The 17303-nt window shown below is 42.5% G+C and overlaps 1 long non-coding RNA gene across 1 annotated transcript; it reads right to left on the minus strand.

The window, feature by feature from the left end:
- Window positions 1-3782: 3782 nt before the first annotated feature.
- LOC138852096 (uncharacterized) lies at window positions 3783-17303 on the minus strand. The gene is made up of 2 exons (XR_011391565.1): window positions 17222-17303; window positions 3783-5505 (listed from the first exon to the last, which is right to left on the minus strand). It is a non-coding gene; the product is annotated as an uncharacterized lncRNA (long non-coding RNA).

A 17303-nucleotide genomic window follows, 5' to 3' on the forward strand; every position in this document is an offset into this window, starting at 1 on the left:
TGACATGCCCTCAGTAACTGTAAGACTGACATGCCCTCAGTAACTGTAAGACTGACATGTCCTCAGTAACTGTAAGACTGACATGTCCTCAGTAACTGTAAGACTGACATGTCCTCAGTAACTGTAAGACTGACATGCCCTCAGTAACTGTAAGACTGACATGTCCTCAGTAACTGTAAGACTGACATGTCCTCAGTAACTGTAAGACTGACATGCCCTCAATAACTGTAAGACATGTCCTCAGTAACTGTAAGACTGACATGTCCTCAGTAACTGTAAGACTGACATGCCCTCAGTAACTAAGACTGACATGCCCTCAGTAACTAAGACTGACATGCCCTCAGTAACTAAGACTGACATGTCCTCAGTAACTGTAAGACTGACATGTCCTCAGTAACTGTAAGACTGACATGTCCTCAGTAACTAAGACTGACATGCCCTCAGTAACTAAGACTGACATGTCCTCAGTAACTGTAAGACTGACATGCCCTCAGTAACTGTAAGACTGACATGTCCTCAGTAACTGTAAGACTGACATGTCCTCAGTAACTGTAAGACTGACATGTCCTCAGTAACTGTAAGACTGACATGTCCTCAGTTACTGTAAGACTGACATGTCCTCAGTAACTGTAAGACTGACATGTCCTCAGTAACTGTAAGACTGACATGTCCTCAGTAACTGTAAGACTGACATGTCCTCAGTAACTGTAAGACTGACATGTCCTCAGTAACTGTAAGACTGACATGCCCTCAGTAACTGTAAGACTGACATGTCCTCAGTAACTGTAAGACTGACATGTCCTCAGTAACTGTAAGACTGACATGTCCTCAGTAACTGTAAGACTGACATGCCCTCAGTAACTGTAAGACTGACATGTCCTCAGTAACTGTAAGACTGACATGCCCTCAGTAACTGTAAGACTGACATGTCCTCAGTAACTGTGAGACTGACATGCCCTTAGTAACTGTAAGACTGACATGTCCTCAGTAACTGTAAGACTGACATGTCCTCAGTAACTGTAAGACTGACATGTCCTCAGTAACTGTAAGACTGACATGTCCTCAGTAACTGTAAGACTGACATGTCCTCAGTAACTGTAAGACTGACATGTCCTCAGTAACTGTAAGACTGACATGTCCTCAGTAACTGTAAGACTGACATGTCCTCAGTAACTGTAAGACTGACATGTCCTCAGTAACTGTAAGACTGACATGCCCTCAGTACCTGTAAGACTGAAAACATGTCTTTGATAACTAAGACTGACATGTCCTCGACTATAAGACTGACATGTCCTCAACTATAAGACTGACATGTCCTCAACTATAAGACTGACATGTCCTCAACTATAAGACTGACATGTCCTCAACTATAAGACTGACATGTCCTCAACTATAAGACTGACATGTCCTCAACTATAAGACTGACATGTCCTCAACTATAAGACTGACATGTCCTCAACTATAAGACTGACATGTCCTCAACTATAAGACTGACATGTCCTCAACTATAAGACTGACATGTCCTCAACTATAAGACTGACATGTCCTCAACTATAAGACTGACATGTCCTCAACTATAAGACTGACATATCCTCATTAACTCTAAGACTGACAGCTTCCTACCCGTCTTAACATTTACAACATATACCGTGTTTGTTAAGTACCAGAGTATATAACACTGGGTTAACACCACATTATATAACACTGGGTTAACACCACATTATATAACACTGGGTTAACACATTATATAACACTGGGTTAACACCACATTGTATAACACTGGGTTAACACCACATTATATAACACTGGGTTAACACATTATATAACACTGGGTTAACACCACATTATATAACACTGGGTTAACACATTATATAACACTGAGTTAACACATTATATAACACTGGGTTAACACATTATATAACACTGGGTTAACACCACATTATATAACACTGGGTTAACACATTATATAACACTGAGTTAACACATTATATAACACTGGGTTAACACATTATATAACACTGGGTTAACACCACAATATTATATAAGTCTAGACTAACCTATCACTAGTAATTAACAAACATATCCTTGCTAGGAATTTTTTGCTACTGTTTTACGAAGGTGAGATCGTACATGAGAAAGTTAATTGCTACTTTCTGCAGTCAGCTCTCTTATAGAGCTTCTCTATACAGTACGACTTCTGGGAAATGTGATTGAAAAAGTCACATCAAAGATGGAATAGCAAGTGGATAGGCCTTTTAAGTCCAATTTGATTCCTGGATGTGCTTTTTCAAATGCATTTGCAAAATATTCATGCTGTGTGGAGAAGCTTAATAGAGAGCTTATGCATTTAAGTTTTTTCAGATTGAGAGCTTAAATTGAGGGGACAACATGTTAGCGAGGCCCCCGCACCCCCACTCGCAGAGTGAACAGCTGATAGTTACAGTATGTTCATGGGACTTACTCTCACACCAGCATGCGATGCTTCTCGCTTGGATTGCGTTTTCCTGTGTTGTAAACTACAGAATCTTGGACTAAATCATAGGCCATGTGTTTTTTAATGCGTGAGGTTGCTAGGCTACACTATTCACATACAGAGTGCACCAACATAGTAACATTAACCCTTAAACGGTCCAAACGTATATATACGTTTTTTTCAACATCTTAAAGTATGTAAAACAACATAGATCTTTTTTTTTTTTACATTTGAAAACGTGTAAAAAACTTTTATCTACATTTTTTTTTGTTATATTTGAAAATATGTAAAAAAAAATAGATCTATTTCTGTAGCTACGAATTTGAACGTCGATCTGTTTGGACCGTTTAATTATTTACAAACATTATCTCTCAGTTCACAGCAGGATTCGAACCTGCAAACTCCACACTGCCGAGTCTGGCTGTGTGGATAAAGTACCGAGTACTCTTGATGCCAAGTTTGCAGGTTCGAATCCTGCTGTGGACTAAGAGATAATGTTTATAATATTAATGTGTACATGTGAATCATCAACACTAGTCTATATAACTCAAACACATGTTAAGACTTGATAAAGCACTGTTTAATGCCTATTAACCTCTATTATGACTTTAATCACGTCAATACTGCAGTTATTAAGGTTTGTATCACATCCATACAACTGCACTACTACTACAGTCCTAGTTAAGACTACATTCCTAGTTAAAACTACAGTCCTAGTTAAGACTACATTCCTAGTTAAAACTACAGTCCTAGTTAAGACTACATTCCTAGTTAAAACTACATTCCTAGTTAAGACTACATTCCTAGTTAAAACTACATTCCTAGTTAAGACTACATTCCTAGTTAAAACTACATTCCTAGTTAAAACTACATTCCTAGTTAAAACTACAGTCCTAGTTAAGACTACATTCCTAGTTAAAACTACAGTCCTAGTTAAGACTACATTCCTAGTTAAAACTACAGTCCTAGTTAAGACTACATTCCTAGTTAAAACTACAGTCCTAGTTAAGACTACATTCCTAGTTAAAACTACAGTCCTAGTTAAGACTACATTCCTAGTTAAAACTACAGTCCTAGTTAAGACTACATTCCTAGTTAAAACTACAGTCCTAGTTAAGACTACATTCCTAGTTAAAACTACAGTCCTAGTTAAGACTACATTCCTAGTTAAAACTACAGTCCTAGTTAAGACTACATTCCTAGTTAAAACTACAGTCCTAGTTAAGACTACATTCCTAGTTTCCACAACGACTAAAAATCCACAATATTAATTTAAATGAAAAAAAAAATGCACCCAACTTACAAACGAGGTGTTTGTGTGGATGTGTGTAAATCACGGTGTTTGTGTGGATGTGTGTAAATCACGGTGTTTGTGTGGATGTGTGTAAATCACGGTGTTTGTGTGGATGTGTGTAAATCACGGTGTTTGTGTGGATGTGTGTAAATCACGGTGTTTGTGTGGATGTGTGTAAATCACGGTGTTTGTGTGGATGTGTGTAAATCATGGTGTTTGTGTGGATGTGTGTAAATCACGGTGTTTGTGTGGATGTGTGTAAATTGTGGTGTTTGTAAGTGTGGGGGGGGATGTAAATCATTGTCTGTAAATGTAGGGGGGGGTGTAAATCATTGTGTTTGTAAATAAAGATGCGCATAAATCATGGCATGTTTGTAAGTGTGGTAACGCATGGTGTAAGTGTAGACGTGCATAACTTAGGGTGTTTGTAAGTACAGATACGTGTAAATCATAGCTTGCATAAGTCAGAGACCTTCCTTGTACAAACATCTCCCAACTACTGTCAGAGGTCAGTATCTCCCAGCTACTGTCAGAGGGCAGTCAGTATCTCCCAGCTACTGTCAGAGGTCAGTCAGTATCTCCCAGCTACTGTCAGAGGTCAGTCAGTATCTCCCAACTACTGTCAGAGATCAGTCAGTATCTCCCAACTACTGTCAGAGATCAGTCAGTATCTCCCAACTACTGTCAGAGATCAGTCAGTATCTCCCAACTACTGTCAGAGATCAGTCAGTATCTCCCAACTACTGTCAGAGATCAGTCAGTATCTCCCAACTACTGTCAGAGGTCAGTCAGTATCTCCCAGCTACTGTCAGAGATCAGTCAGTATCTCCCAACTACTGTCAGAGATCAGTCAGTATCTCCCAACTACTGTCAGAGATCAGTCAGTATCTCCCAACTACTGTCAGAGATCAGTCAGTATCTCCCAACTACTGTCAGAGATCAGTCAGTATCTCCCAACTACTGTCAGAGATCAGTCAGTATCTCCCAACTACTGTCAGAGGCCAGTCAGCAAGCACCATGAACACACACACTATCTAACCCTCATACTCCTTGAAAAAACTCATTTGGGCACAACTGCCAGTGATAATATTCACCTCAACAGGACAACACTTTGGTCACCTATAAACATGTTGACAGAAAGTTGTGTTGGTATAGTTACCAAAAATATAGGCTATAACTATAATGTAAGTAATGCTGGAGATAGCTTAGGCTATCACTACTGGTAGAGCTTGTTGCAGTGAAGCTAAGAGGGAGTATTGGGCAGCTAAGAGAGAGAGCAAGCTCTGTAAATGCATTTACAAAATTAGAGAATAAAAATACATTGTTGAGTTGACATGCGTAGCAGAGCGAGGCTTTATAATGGGGCGTTATCAAGGTTTTACACGTGATAAGTTGTTTTTTTTCAAGATTGAAGATTGTTTGGAAAATAGTCTGGCTCTGCCACGTATTTCACATACTTCACATCACCTCACGTAGGGGGGAATAATCCCTTCCCCAAGTCTATCATTCTGTGGTTTCCGCAGTGACAGTGACAGTGTCCACAGTGACAGTGTCCACAGTGACAGTGTCTGCCTCCCTGCAGGTGTCACTGGGCACACACCCCCTTATACCCCCCCAAAAAAAATCACTTTTCAAATATCTTTTCCAAAATTTTCAGAGTTTTTCCGGCACTATGAGATAGAACAACTGTTTCGTAACCTCGACTGCGTCTTTATTCCACCAGGGTGCAGCGTCAACACTAAAACAAAACAATAACACAGAGTTTGACACATTTTCTGAGGTGATAAAGTTATCAGGGACTGTAAATAAATATAAATTAAAATACACTATAACAGAATGCAAAGAAAATTATGTAAGTTTTTTTGGTAATGAATAATTTCAGGAATTTGCCAGATTTTCAAAAAGTAAGGTTGAGGAATTATTAAAATATTTCAGGTTAGTTAAGTATACATCTAAATCAATGTATCTGCAGTTTCTGTTATCTATGGTTTACTTCGGCTTGAAAATAACCTTCAATTTTGCTTAACGGAACCAAAGTGCAAAAGTAGTTATGGTGGCAGATCTTCAAAGCCTAAGAGAAGCCATAAACTGCTTCCCATCAGTGAAAAAGTGATAATTCTTCATTTATTGTGTGTAATTTATTAATTAAACTTTATCATAGGTGTGTATGTAAACAAAAGAAACCAACTTATATACAGGGTACGCTACTATCCACAGTTTTCGGCATCCACGATAGGTTTGGAACGTAACCCCGCAGATACAAGGGGACAACTACTGTATACAGTGGACCCCCGCATAACGATTACCTCCGAATGTGACCAATTATGTAAGTGTATTTATGTAAGTGCGTTTGTACGTGTATGTTTGGGGGTCTGAAATGGACTAATCTACTTCACAATATTTCTTATGGGAACAAATTCGGTCAGTACTGGCACCTGAACATACTTCTGGAGTGAAAAAATATCGTTAACCGGGGGTCCACTGTATATAATGTGTGTGTTCAACTTCTAAGCAAACATCATTCTTTATTGGCTGAAGACAATATAACCAACAGATAAATTGTGAATGACAGGATTTTTAACCAGTGCTTATTGCAGAAAACGGCTCCTCGTTTTCCGTGCTTTGAACAATCTCTCATTATTTCACGTATGCTAGATGTAACTGGTTAAATTTGGATGACATTAAAGTTATAGCCGCAAACTAGTTTAAATAGGTAAACAAATCCAGGTTAGTGTTAGGAGAACAAGACACAAATATCCTGCACACAGGAGAGAGGAACTTACAACGCCATGTGACTTGTCAATGGTGCAAGTTGTGCAATGTCGTTGTCGGCATCTCTCTCTCCTATGTGTGAATTGCTCCAGTCGTGGTACAGATACTGTCGTGATATAGCCAGATATAGCCAGGTTATAACCAGATAACAGCTCAATATAGACATATACCAACATGATACAGCCAGATACAAGCTATATCCAGCTGGTATCTGACAACATCCTATCAGTATCTAGCTATATCCTGATGGTATTTGGCTATATCTATACAGTATCTGGCTATATATTGTGACTTCTTAATGAGAACAAGTTACTTAACCACATGTGAAGTGTAAACATGACCACAAGACATCAAGCGTCACACAAAGTATATTAGAATTATTTATCCAATTGGTCAAATTCTTCGCTTCACCACTCTAACACCACGTTCCTCCCTCATGACTATTTTCTTAAGGGTTTAAAATCTATATTCATTAAGTGGAGATGTAGAGAATAGAAAATGTGACTGATATCCATGCTAACTCATAAATATGGGAATGTAAAGTTGTACCATTTCAAGGGGATAGAAAATTTGATGCTAATCAACATTTTGTTATTTCAATGTGAGAAATTACTAAGAATTTTTAAATGCATAGCACTGTAAGGTATGCAGTAGATCACAATAAACAGGTGATATCACAATATACAAAACAACCACTGTGAAAAAAGGGAAATTCCAAGCGCTTTCGTGATTTCTCACATAATCGCAGAACAGTTCCATGATAATGTGAGAGATCACGAAAGCATTCAGAAGTTCACTGTTTTTTACAGTGGTTGTTTTGCACTGTAATGTATGTATTGACCCTTAAACTGTCCAAACGTAGATCTATGTTCCCTCACGTAGCGCTCCGAGCGTAGATCTATGTTCGCTCACGTAGCGCTCCGAGCGTAGATCTACGTTCGCTCACGTAGCGCTCCGAGCATAGATCTATGTTCACTCACGTAGCGCTCCGAGCGTAGATCTACGTTCACTCACGTAGCGCTCTGAACATAGATCTACGTCCGCTCACGTAGCGCTCCGAGCATAGATCTACATTCACTCACGTAGCACTCTGAACATAGATCTACATCCGCTCACGTAGCGCTCCGAGCATAGATCTACATTCACTCACGTAGCGCTCCGAGCGTAGTTCTATGTTCGCTCACGTAGCGCTCCGAGCATAGATCTACGTTCCCTCACGTAACACTCCGAGCATAGATCTACGTTTTTTAATGCTTTCTTATGGAGAAAATCAAGGTCGGAGTGCTACACAGGAAAACGTACATGTACGTTTGGACAGTAGAAGGATTAAGAGGCTAAAAGTATACAGTTGTACCTCGGGATACGAACACCTTAAAAACTTGAACAATTATGTAAGTGCATTTATATAAGTGTATTTTAGGGGGTCTGAAACAGATTAATGTGATTTACATTATTCCTTATGGGAACAAATTCATTCGGTATCTGAACTGGAACAGACTTCTGGAACGAAAAAAATTCGTATCCAGAGGTACCACTGTATATGATTCCCTGCAACACACACACAGTTAGTCTACATGGACTAATTCTTAACCCGTAAACGGTCCAAGCAGATCTACGTTCACATGTGTAGCGCTACAAAAGTACAGTGGACCCCCGCATAACGATCACCTCCGAATGCGACCAATTATGTAAGTGTATTTATGTAAGTGCGTTTGTACATGTATGTTTGGGGGTCTGAAATGGACTAATCTACTTCACAATATTCCTTATGGGAACAAATTCGGTCAGTACTGGCACCTGAACATACTTCTGGAGTGAAAAAATATCGTTAACCGGGGGTCCACTGTAGATCTACGTTTTTTTTTTTTTACATATTTTCAAATATAACAAAAAAAAATAGATCAAAGTTTTTTTATACATTTTCAAATGTAAAAAAACAAAAGAAGATCTACTTTTTTTACATAGTTTCAAATGTTGAAAAAACGTATATATACGTCTGGACCGTTTACGGGTTAATGTATAGGAAGAGAATTTTACTACAGAAATATAATTAAAAACTCAAAATACAAATTATCAAAACTGAAATCAAATTATTTAACCATAGACACAAGTTAGAAAATTAAACTAGAAAAACTTAACATAAATTAGGTAAAAATTACCATAAATTGGTTGAAACAATTTATAAAACCAAATTACAAATAAAAAATACATATCAAAACCATATATATAAAAAAAAATCTTAAATTTACTGATTAAACTAATACATTGTCAATAAAGTATAATGTAATGATAAATACAATCATAAGGAAGAATACAATAACTACAGTAGTTGTAGGGAAGGTTGGGCTGGTTAACTAGGCTTTAGGCCTCCTAGTAGCTGGATCAAGCCTCAGAGCAGCGTTTTAAAAAAACTGTAGCAGGTTGTTTCAGCGTTGTGAGAGGTCGCAGTCTTGTAGCAGTTACAGTGTCATAATGGGGTGTCAAAGCCTCATAGCAGGTTAAGCCTAATAGGTGTGTCAACACCATTATTTGTGTATATACAGTGGACCCCTGCATAACGATTACCTCCGAATGCGACCAATTAGGTAAGTGTATTTATGTAAGTGCGTTTGTACGTGTATGTTTGGGGGTCTGAAATGGACTAATCTGTGTCACAATATTCCTTATAGGAACAAATTCAGTCAGTACTGGCACCTGAACATACTTCTGGAGTGAAAAAATATCGTTAACCGGGGGTCCACTGTATTTATATTTCCTGGCAACATTTATAGGCAGGCTCCCTGGCCAAGCCTTGAGCCTCGTGATCCCCCGTCGGATCAAGCACTAAACCTACTAGGGTCGACGCCTGTTTGAACCGACGCAGCTAGGCCTTAGACTCGACCAGGTTTAGCAGGTGGGCAAACCTGATAGGTTAAGCTCCTCCACACTACCACTATAATGCCTCATAACAGTCTACAGTTAGACAAGCCACAGAACAGGTGGGGATCGAACTCAGGGCAATTGAGTTTAAGCAGTCCACACGAACTGTGATTATCTTACACTGATGGCAGATGAAGACTGGAATGAACCGAGGTGCTGTATTCCCTTCTCACAGCAATCTGCTTTTCCACTGTAGGGTCACGAGCAAGGCTGTACCTGTCTAATTGTGCTTGCAGGGGGTTGAACCATGGCTCCTGGCTCCTGCATCTGCAACCAGCTGTCTTATTAACAGACATAACTGCTGTGAAGACAGCAAATGGGAAAGTGACAAAGGGACCTTAAACAGTGAGAATCTGACTGTTATGTCTACCTTCCTCACCATTTGTGATGTGTGTTGACGGGCGTCTAGGGCTCGGGGGAAATTAGTTCTAATGTCTCTACGTGTGGTTAACCAGGCTGGTGTTGTTGGCAGCTTGCAAGACCACCCGACAATCTTCATTTATAAGGCTTCAGTTACAGAAAGTGAAACCTGCATGTGTCCCTTCAGGACACATGTAGGCTTTATCTGCTGTAACTGAAGCTTCAGTGAGGGTTCTCTGCTAGTCTTGCAAGCTGCCAGCGATAACAGCCTGGCTGACCATACATATGAACATTAGAACCAATACAAACGTAACTAGGCAAGCAGCAACGCTGTAGACCAGAGGGCACCTCTGTCACCTCTGGTGTGACAAGGCTGTCAACCTGTCACCTCTGGTGTGAAAAGGCTGTCAGCACTCACACCAGCCCAGGTACATGGCTGGAAACCTGTCACCTCTGGTGTGACAAGACTGTCAGCACTCACACCAGCCCAGGAACATGGCTGGAAACCTGTCACCTCTGGTGTGACAAGACTGTCAGCACTCACACCAGCCCAGGTACATGGCTGGAAACCTGTCACCTCTGGCGTGACATGACTGTCAGCACTCACACCAGCCCAGGAACATGGCTGGAAACCTGTCACCTCTGGCGTGACATGACTGTCAGCACTCACACCAGCCCAGGTACATGGCTGGAAACCTGTCACCTCTGGTGTGACAAGACTGTCAGCACTCACACCAGCCCAGGTACATGGCTGGAAACCTGTCACCTCTGGCGTGACATGACTGTCAGCACTCACACCAGCCCAGGAACATAGCTGGAAACCTGTCACCTCTGGTGTGACATGACTGTCAGCACTCACACCAGCCCAGGAACATAGCTGGAAACCTGTCACCTCTGGTGTGACATGACTGTCAGCACCCACACCAGCCCAGGAACATGGCAGGAAACCTGTTTCACACCATTTTCCTTATGTATTTTAATCAAGGAGACGAAAACCAAGTCAAGCCTAATAATCTGAACTTGCCAAATAGGCCTACCTTAAAAACTGGATGTCTACAAAAACACAAATAATTATATATTTTTTTCACTGACAGTGTTCGTCCAACCCTAACTTACAAAGCTATTTAAACCTAACTTATAAACCAAACTTATAAACCTGGGGAATGGGAGAGATTCAGACTTGATCCGAGGGACGAAGAGTCAAAGTCCTGAGACCAAACCACGTTACACTAGACATCCTAAACAAGACAGCAACAATCTGGTTGGCCAAGTCCTGATCCAGTACGAGGCCAGGTTATAGACAGGACCGCGGGGGCGTTGATCGCTGGAACACCCTCCAGGTATACTCCAGGTATACGCCAGGTATACTCCAGGTATACTCCAGGTATACTCCAGGTATACTCCAGGTATACGCCAGGTATACGCCAGGTATACTCCAGGTATATGCCAGGTATACTCCAGGTATACTCCAGGTATACTCCAGGTATACGCCAGGTATACTCCAGGTATACTCCAGGTATACTCCAGGTATACGCCAGGTATACTCCAGGTATACTCCAGGTATACTCCAGGTATACGCCAGGTATACTCCAGGTATACGCCAGGTATACTCCAGGTATACGCCAGGTATACTCCAGGTATACGCCAGGTATACTCCAGGTATACTCCAGGTATACGCCAGGTATACGCCAGGTATACGCCAGGTATACGCCAGGTATACGCCAGGTATACTCCAGGTATACGCCAGGTATACGCCAGGTATACGCCAGGTATACTCCAGGTATACTCCAGGTATACGCCAGGTATATGCCAGGTATACTCCAGGTATATGCCATTTATACTCCAGGTATACGCCAGGCATACGCCAGGTATACGCCATGTATACTCCAGGTATACGCCAGGTATACGCCAGGTATATTCCAGGTATACGCCAGGTATACGCCAGGTATACGACAGGTATACTCCAGGTATATGCCAGGTATACGCCAGGTATACTCCAGGTATACGCCAGGTATACTCCAGGTATACGCCAGGTATACTCCAGGTATACGCCAGGTATACGCCAGGTATACGCCAGGTATACTCCAGGTATACGCCAGGTATACGCCAGGTATATTCCAGGTATACGCCAGGTATACGCCAGGTATTCGACAGGTATACTCCAGGTATATGCCAGGTATACGCCAGGTATACTCCAGGTATACGCCAGGTATACGCCAGGTATACGCCAGGTATATGCCAGGTATATGCCAGGTATACTCCAGGTATACGCCAGGTAGTCATGACAGATCTTAACACAGAGCTGGAACGTTTACCTGGAGTTTACCTGGAGAGAGTTCCGGGGGTCAACGCCCCCGCGGCCCGGTCTGTGACCAGGCCTCCTTAAGTCAGTGTCCCAGGATGCGACCCACACCAGTCGACTAACACCCAGGTACCCATTTTACTGATGGGGAACATAGACAACAGGTGGAAAGAAACACGCCCGATGTTTCTACTCTGGCTGGGAATCGAACCCAGGCCCTCACCGTGTGAAGCGAGAGCGTTAACCACCAGGCCACCAGAGAAAAGTTCCGGCCAAGAGCGTAAAGCAGTGTTTTTGTTGTGATGTGTGTTGTGATGTGTGTTGTGATGTGTGTTGTGACGTGTGTTGTGACGTGTGTTGTGACGTGTGTTGTGATGTGTGTTGTGATGTGTGTTGTGATGTGTGTTGTGATGTGTGTTGTGATGTGTGTTGTGACGTGTGTTGTGATGTGTGTTGTGATGTGTGTTGTGATGTGTGTTGTGATGTGTGTTGTGACGTGTGTTGTGATGTGTGTTGTGATGTGTGTTGTGATGTGTGTTGTGATGTGTGTTGTGACGTGTGTTGTGATGTGTGTTGTGATGTGTGTTGTGATGTGTGTGATGTGTGTTGTGATGTGTGTTGTGATGTGTGTTGTGATGTGTGTTGTGATGTGTGTTGTGATGTGTGTTGTGATGTGTGTTGTGATGTGTGTTGTGATGTGTTGTGATGTGTGTTGTGATGTGTGTTGTGACGTGTGTTGTGACGTGTGTTGTGATGTGTGTTGTGACGTGTGTTGTGATGTGTGTTGTGATGTGTGTTGTGACGTGTGTTGTGATGTGTGTTGTGATGTGTGTTGTGATGTGTGTTGTGATGTGTGTTGTGATGTGTGTTGTGACGTGTGTTGTGATGTGTGTTGTGATGTGTGTTGTGATGTGTGTTGTGATGTGTGTTGTGATGTGTGTTGTGATGTGTGTTGTGATGTGTGTTGTGACGTGTGTTGTGATGTGTGTTGTGATGTGTGTTGTGATGTGTGTTGTGATGTGTGTTGTGATGTGTGTTGTGATGTGTGTTGTGATGTGTGTTGTGTGGGTTGTGTGTGTTGTGATGTGTGTTGTGATTGTTGTGGTGTGTGTTGTGATGTGTGTTGTGATGTGTGTTGTGATGTGTGTGATGTGTGTTGTGATGTGTGTTGTGATGTGTGTTGTGATGTGTGTTGTGATGTGTGTTGTGATGTGTGTTGTGACGTGTGTTGTGACGTGTGTTGTGACGTGTGTTGTGACGTGTGTTGTGATGTGTGTTGTGATGTGTGTTGTGATGTGTGTTGTGATGTGTGTTGTGATGTGTGTGATGTGTGTTGTGATGTGTGTTGTGATGTGTGTTGTGATGTGTGTTGTGATGTGTGTTGTGATGTGTGTTGTGACGTGTGTTGTGACGTGTGTTGTGATGTGTGTTGTGATGTGTGTGTGTTTGTGTGTGTGTGTGTGTGTGTGTTGTGATGTGTGTTGTGATGTGTCTTGTGAGGTATGTTGTGATGTGTGTTGTGATGTGTGTTGTGATGTGTGTTGTGGTGTGTGTTGTGTTGTGTGTTGTTTTGTGTGTGGTGATGTGTGTTGTGTTGTGTGTTGTGTCGTGTGTTGTGATGTGTGTTGTGATGCGTGTTGTGACGTGTGTTGTGACGTGTGTTGTGTGTGTGTTGTGGTGTGTGTGTGTGTGTTGTGATGTGTGTTGTGATGTGTGTTGTGACGTGTGTTGTGATGTGTGTTGTGATGTGTGTGTTGTGATGTGTGTTGTGATGTGTGTTGTGATGTGTGTTGTGATGTGTGTTGTGGTGTGTGTTGTGTGTTGTGATGTGTGTTGTGATGTGTGTTGTGGTGTGTGTTGTGTTTTGTGTTGTGATGTGTGTTGTGATGTGTGTTGTGTGTGTGTTGTGATGTGTGTTGTGGTGTGTGTTGTGTGTGTGTGATGTGTGTTGTGTGTGTGTTGTGATGTGTGTTGTGATGTGTGTTGTGAAGTGTGTTGTGATGTGTGTTGTGTTGTGTGTTGTGATGTGTGTTGTGGTGTGTGTTGTTGTGTGTTGTGATGTGTGTTGTGATGTGTGTTGTGATGTGTGTTGTGATGTGTGTTGTGATGTGTGTTGTGATGTGTGTTGTGATGTGTGTTGTGATGTGTGTTGTGACGTGTGTTGTGATGTGTGTTGTGATGTGTATTGTGACGTGTGTTGTGATGTGTGTTGTGATGTGTGTTGTGATGTGTGTTGTGATGTGTGTTGTGATGTGTGTTGTGATGTGTGTTGTGATGTGTGTTGTGATGTGTGTTGTGATGTGTGTTGTGATGTGTGTTGTGATGTGTGTTGTGGTGTGTGTTGTGATGTGTGTTGTGACGTGTGTTGTGACGTGTGTTGTGACGTGTGTTGTGACGTGTGTTGTGATGTGTGTTGTGACGTGTGTTGTGATGTGTGTTGTGATGTGTGTTGTGATGTGTGTTGTGATGTGTGTTGTGATGTGTGTTGTGTTTTGTGTTGTGTTGTGATGTGTTGTGCTGTGTGTGTTGTGATGTGTGTGTGATGTGTGTTGTGTGTGTGTTGTGTTGTGTGTTGTGTGTTGTGGTGTGTTGTGTTGTGATGTGTGTTGTGATGTGTGTTGTGACGTGTGTTGTGTGTGTTGTGATGTGTGTTGTGATGTGTGTTGTGGTGTGTGTTGTGATGTGTGTTGTGGTGTGTGTTGTGGTGTGTGTTGTGGTGTGTGTTGTGATGTGTGTTGTGATGTGTGTTGTGACGTGTGTTGTGACGTGTGTTGTGATATGTGTTGTGATGTGTGTTGTGATGTGTGTGATGTGTGTTGTGATGTGTGTTGTGATGTGTGTTGTGATGTGTGTTGTGATGTGTGTTGTGACGTGTGTTGTGACGTGTGTTGTGATGTGTGTTGTAATGTGTGTTGTGACGTGTGTTGTGACGTGTGTTGTGACGTGTGTTGTGATGTGTGTTGTGATGTGTCTTGTGATGTGTGTTGTGATGTGTGTTGTGACGTGTGTTGTGATGTGTGTTGTGATGTGTGTTGTGATGTGTCTTGTGATGTGTGTTGTGATGTGTGTTGTGACGTGTGTTGTGATGTGTGTTGTGATGTGTGTTGTGATGTGTGACGTGTGTTGTGATGTGTGTTGTGATGTGTGTTGTGATGTGTATTGTGATGTGTGTTGTGACGTGTGTTGTGATGTGTGTTGTGATGTGTGTTGTGATGTGTGTTGTGACGTGTGTTGTGACGTGTGTTGTAATGTGTGTTGTGATGTGTTGTGACGTGTGTGTTGTGTGTTGTGACGTGTGTTGTGATGTGTTGTGGCGTGTGTTGTGACGTGTGTTGTGATGTGTGTTGTGACGTGTGTTGTGATGTGTGTTGTGATGTGTGTTGTGATGTGTGTTGTGATGTGTGTTGAGATGTGTGTTGTGACGTGTGTTGTGACGTGTGTTGTGATGTGTGTTGTGACGTGTGTGTGTGTGTGTGTGTGTGTGTGTGTGTGTGTGTGTGTGTGTGTGTGTGTGTGTGTGTGTGTGTGTGTGTGTGTGCGTGTGTGTGCACGCACATGTAAGAGACCTTAAGCCTCAAACACACACACACACACACACACACACAAAAACACACACACGCAACACACACACACAAACACACACACATGCACACACACACACAAAACACACACGCAAAACACACACACACACACACACACACACACACACACACACACACAAAACACACACACACGCAAAACACACACATATACACACATACACACACACACACATTCACACACACACAAAACACACACACACGCAAAACACACACACACACACACACACACACACAGTTGTCAAGAAGTGGAATAGTCTAGTAAGTGATGTAGTGGAGGCAGGAACCATACATAGCTTTAAGACGAGGTATGACAGAGCTCAAGAAGCAGAAAGAGGACCTAGTACCGATCAGTGAAGAGGCGGGGCCAGGAGCTGTGTCTCGACCCCTGCAACCACAATTAGGTGAGGTGAGTACACACACACACACACACACACACACACACACACACACACACACACACACACAAGATAACCTTAAGGCAAGGAGATAAACAATTGCCAGGGGAGATACAATAACAACATACAAAATAGTCAGGGGGAAATGATAGGGGAGACTGAGAGGCAGGAAACAGGTACACAAAGGCACAGTTGGAAGTAAAAGACACACGTGAGCCATAAGGATGTCAGGAAGTATTTCTTCAGCCTGAGAGTAATCAGGAAATTTAATGACGTCGACAAAGTGGTAACAGTAATAGTCGTGGTAGTAGGAGCAGGATCCATACATTGTTTTAAGAACAGGTATGACATGCCCCTCAAGGTTACAAGGAAATAAATCCAGAAAGCAGAAAATGGAGAGGCAGTCCAGGAGCTGTGAATCGACTCGTGTAACCACATATAGGTGAGTACACATACACACCTGCAAGTAACCTGCAAAGAGACGGGGCCAGGAGCTGTGATTCGACCCATGCAACCACAAATAGATGAGTACACACACCTAGAAGTGATAAGCACAGAGGCAGGGCCAAGAGCTGTGATTCGACCTATGCAACCACAAATAGGTGAGTAGACACATCTAACAGTCATCAGCGAAGAGGCAGGGCCAGGAGCTGTGACTCAACCCATGCAACTACAGCAGCCCACTGAGTCTGACAACCCGCAGACTCACACTACAAGCACAAATAAACCCATGGATGGGGGTGGAACTAATGCTGGAACCCATGCAGCAGACAAACCCATGCTTATAGAAAAAATTCCAAGACTCATCACTTTAGGTTGTTACATTCAGAAACGCTAAACCCAGGTGGGTCAGATGGAGTGTGGGGTGGGTTAGTGGGCAGTTGGTGGGAGTGGTGTGGGCGCTAGAAGCAAGTGTGCTGTCAATAGCATGGGTTGTGGAGGTGAGGGTCAAGCATGGGCTAGATGCCTTGCATTAAGCACAATGTGGAAGGTGCCGCTGCGTGAGGTTGAGAATGGAGATGGAGGACATGTAGGACGCTGAGGACACAGAGCAGGTGCGAGCGGTCAGCACTGCAAATAGCGGAGACCTGTGTACTCCATTACCTCCTGGAGCAGAAGCCGTCAGGGCGGACTTAGTAGCCGAAAGAACTGGATCAGCGACTGGAACGCCAGCTGAAACAGCAAC

The sequence above is a fragment of the Cherax quadricarinatus genome, unplaced genomic scaffold (assembly GCF_038502225.1).
Source record: "Cherax quadricarinatus isolate ZL_2023a unplaced genomic scaffold, ASM3850222v1 Contig3927, whole genome shotgun sequence".
Classification (NCBI taxonomy): Eukaryota; Metazoa; Arthropoda; class Malacostraca; order Decapoda; family Parastacidae; genus Cherax; species Cherax quadricarinatus.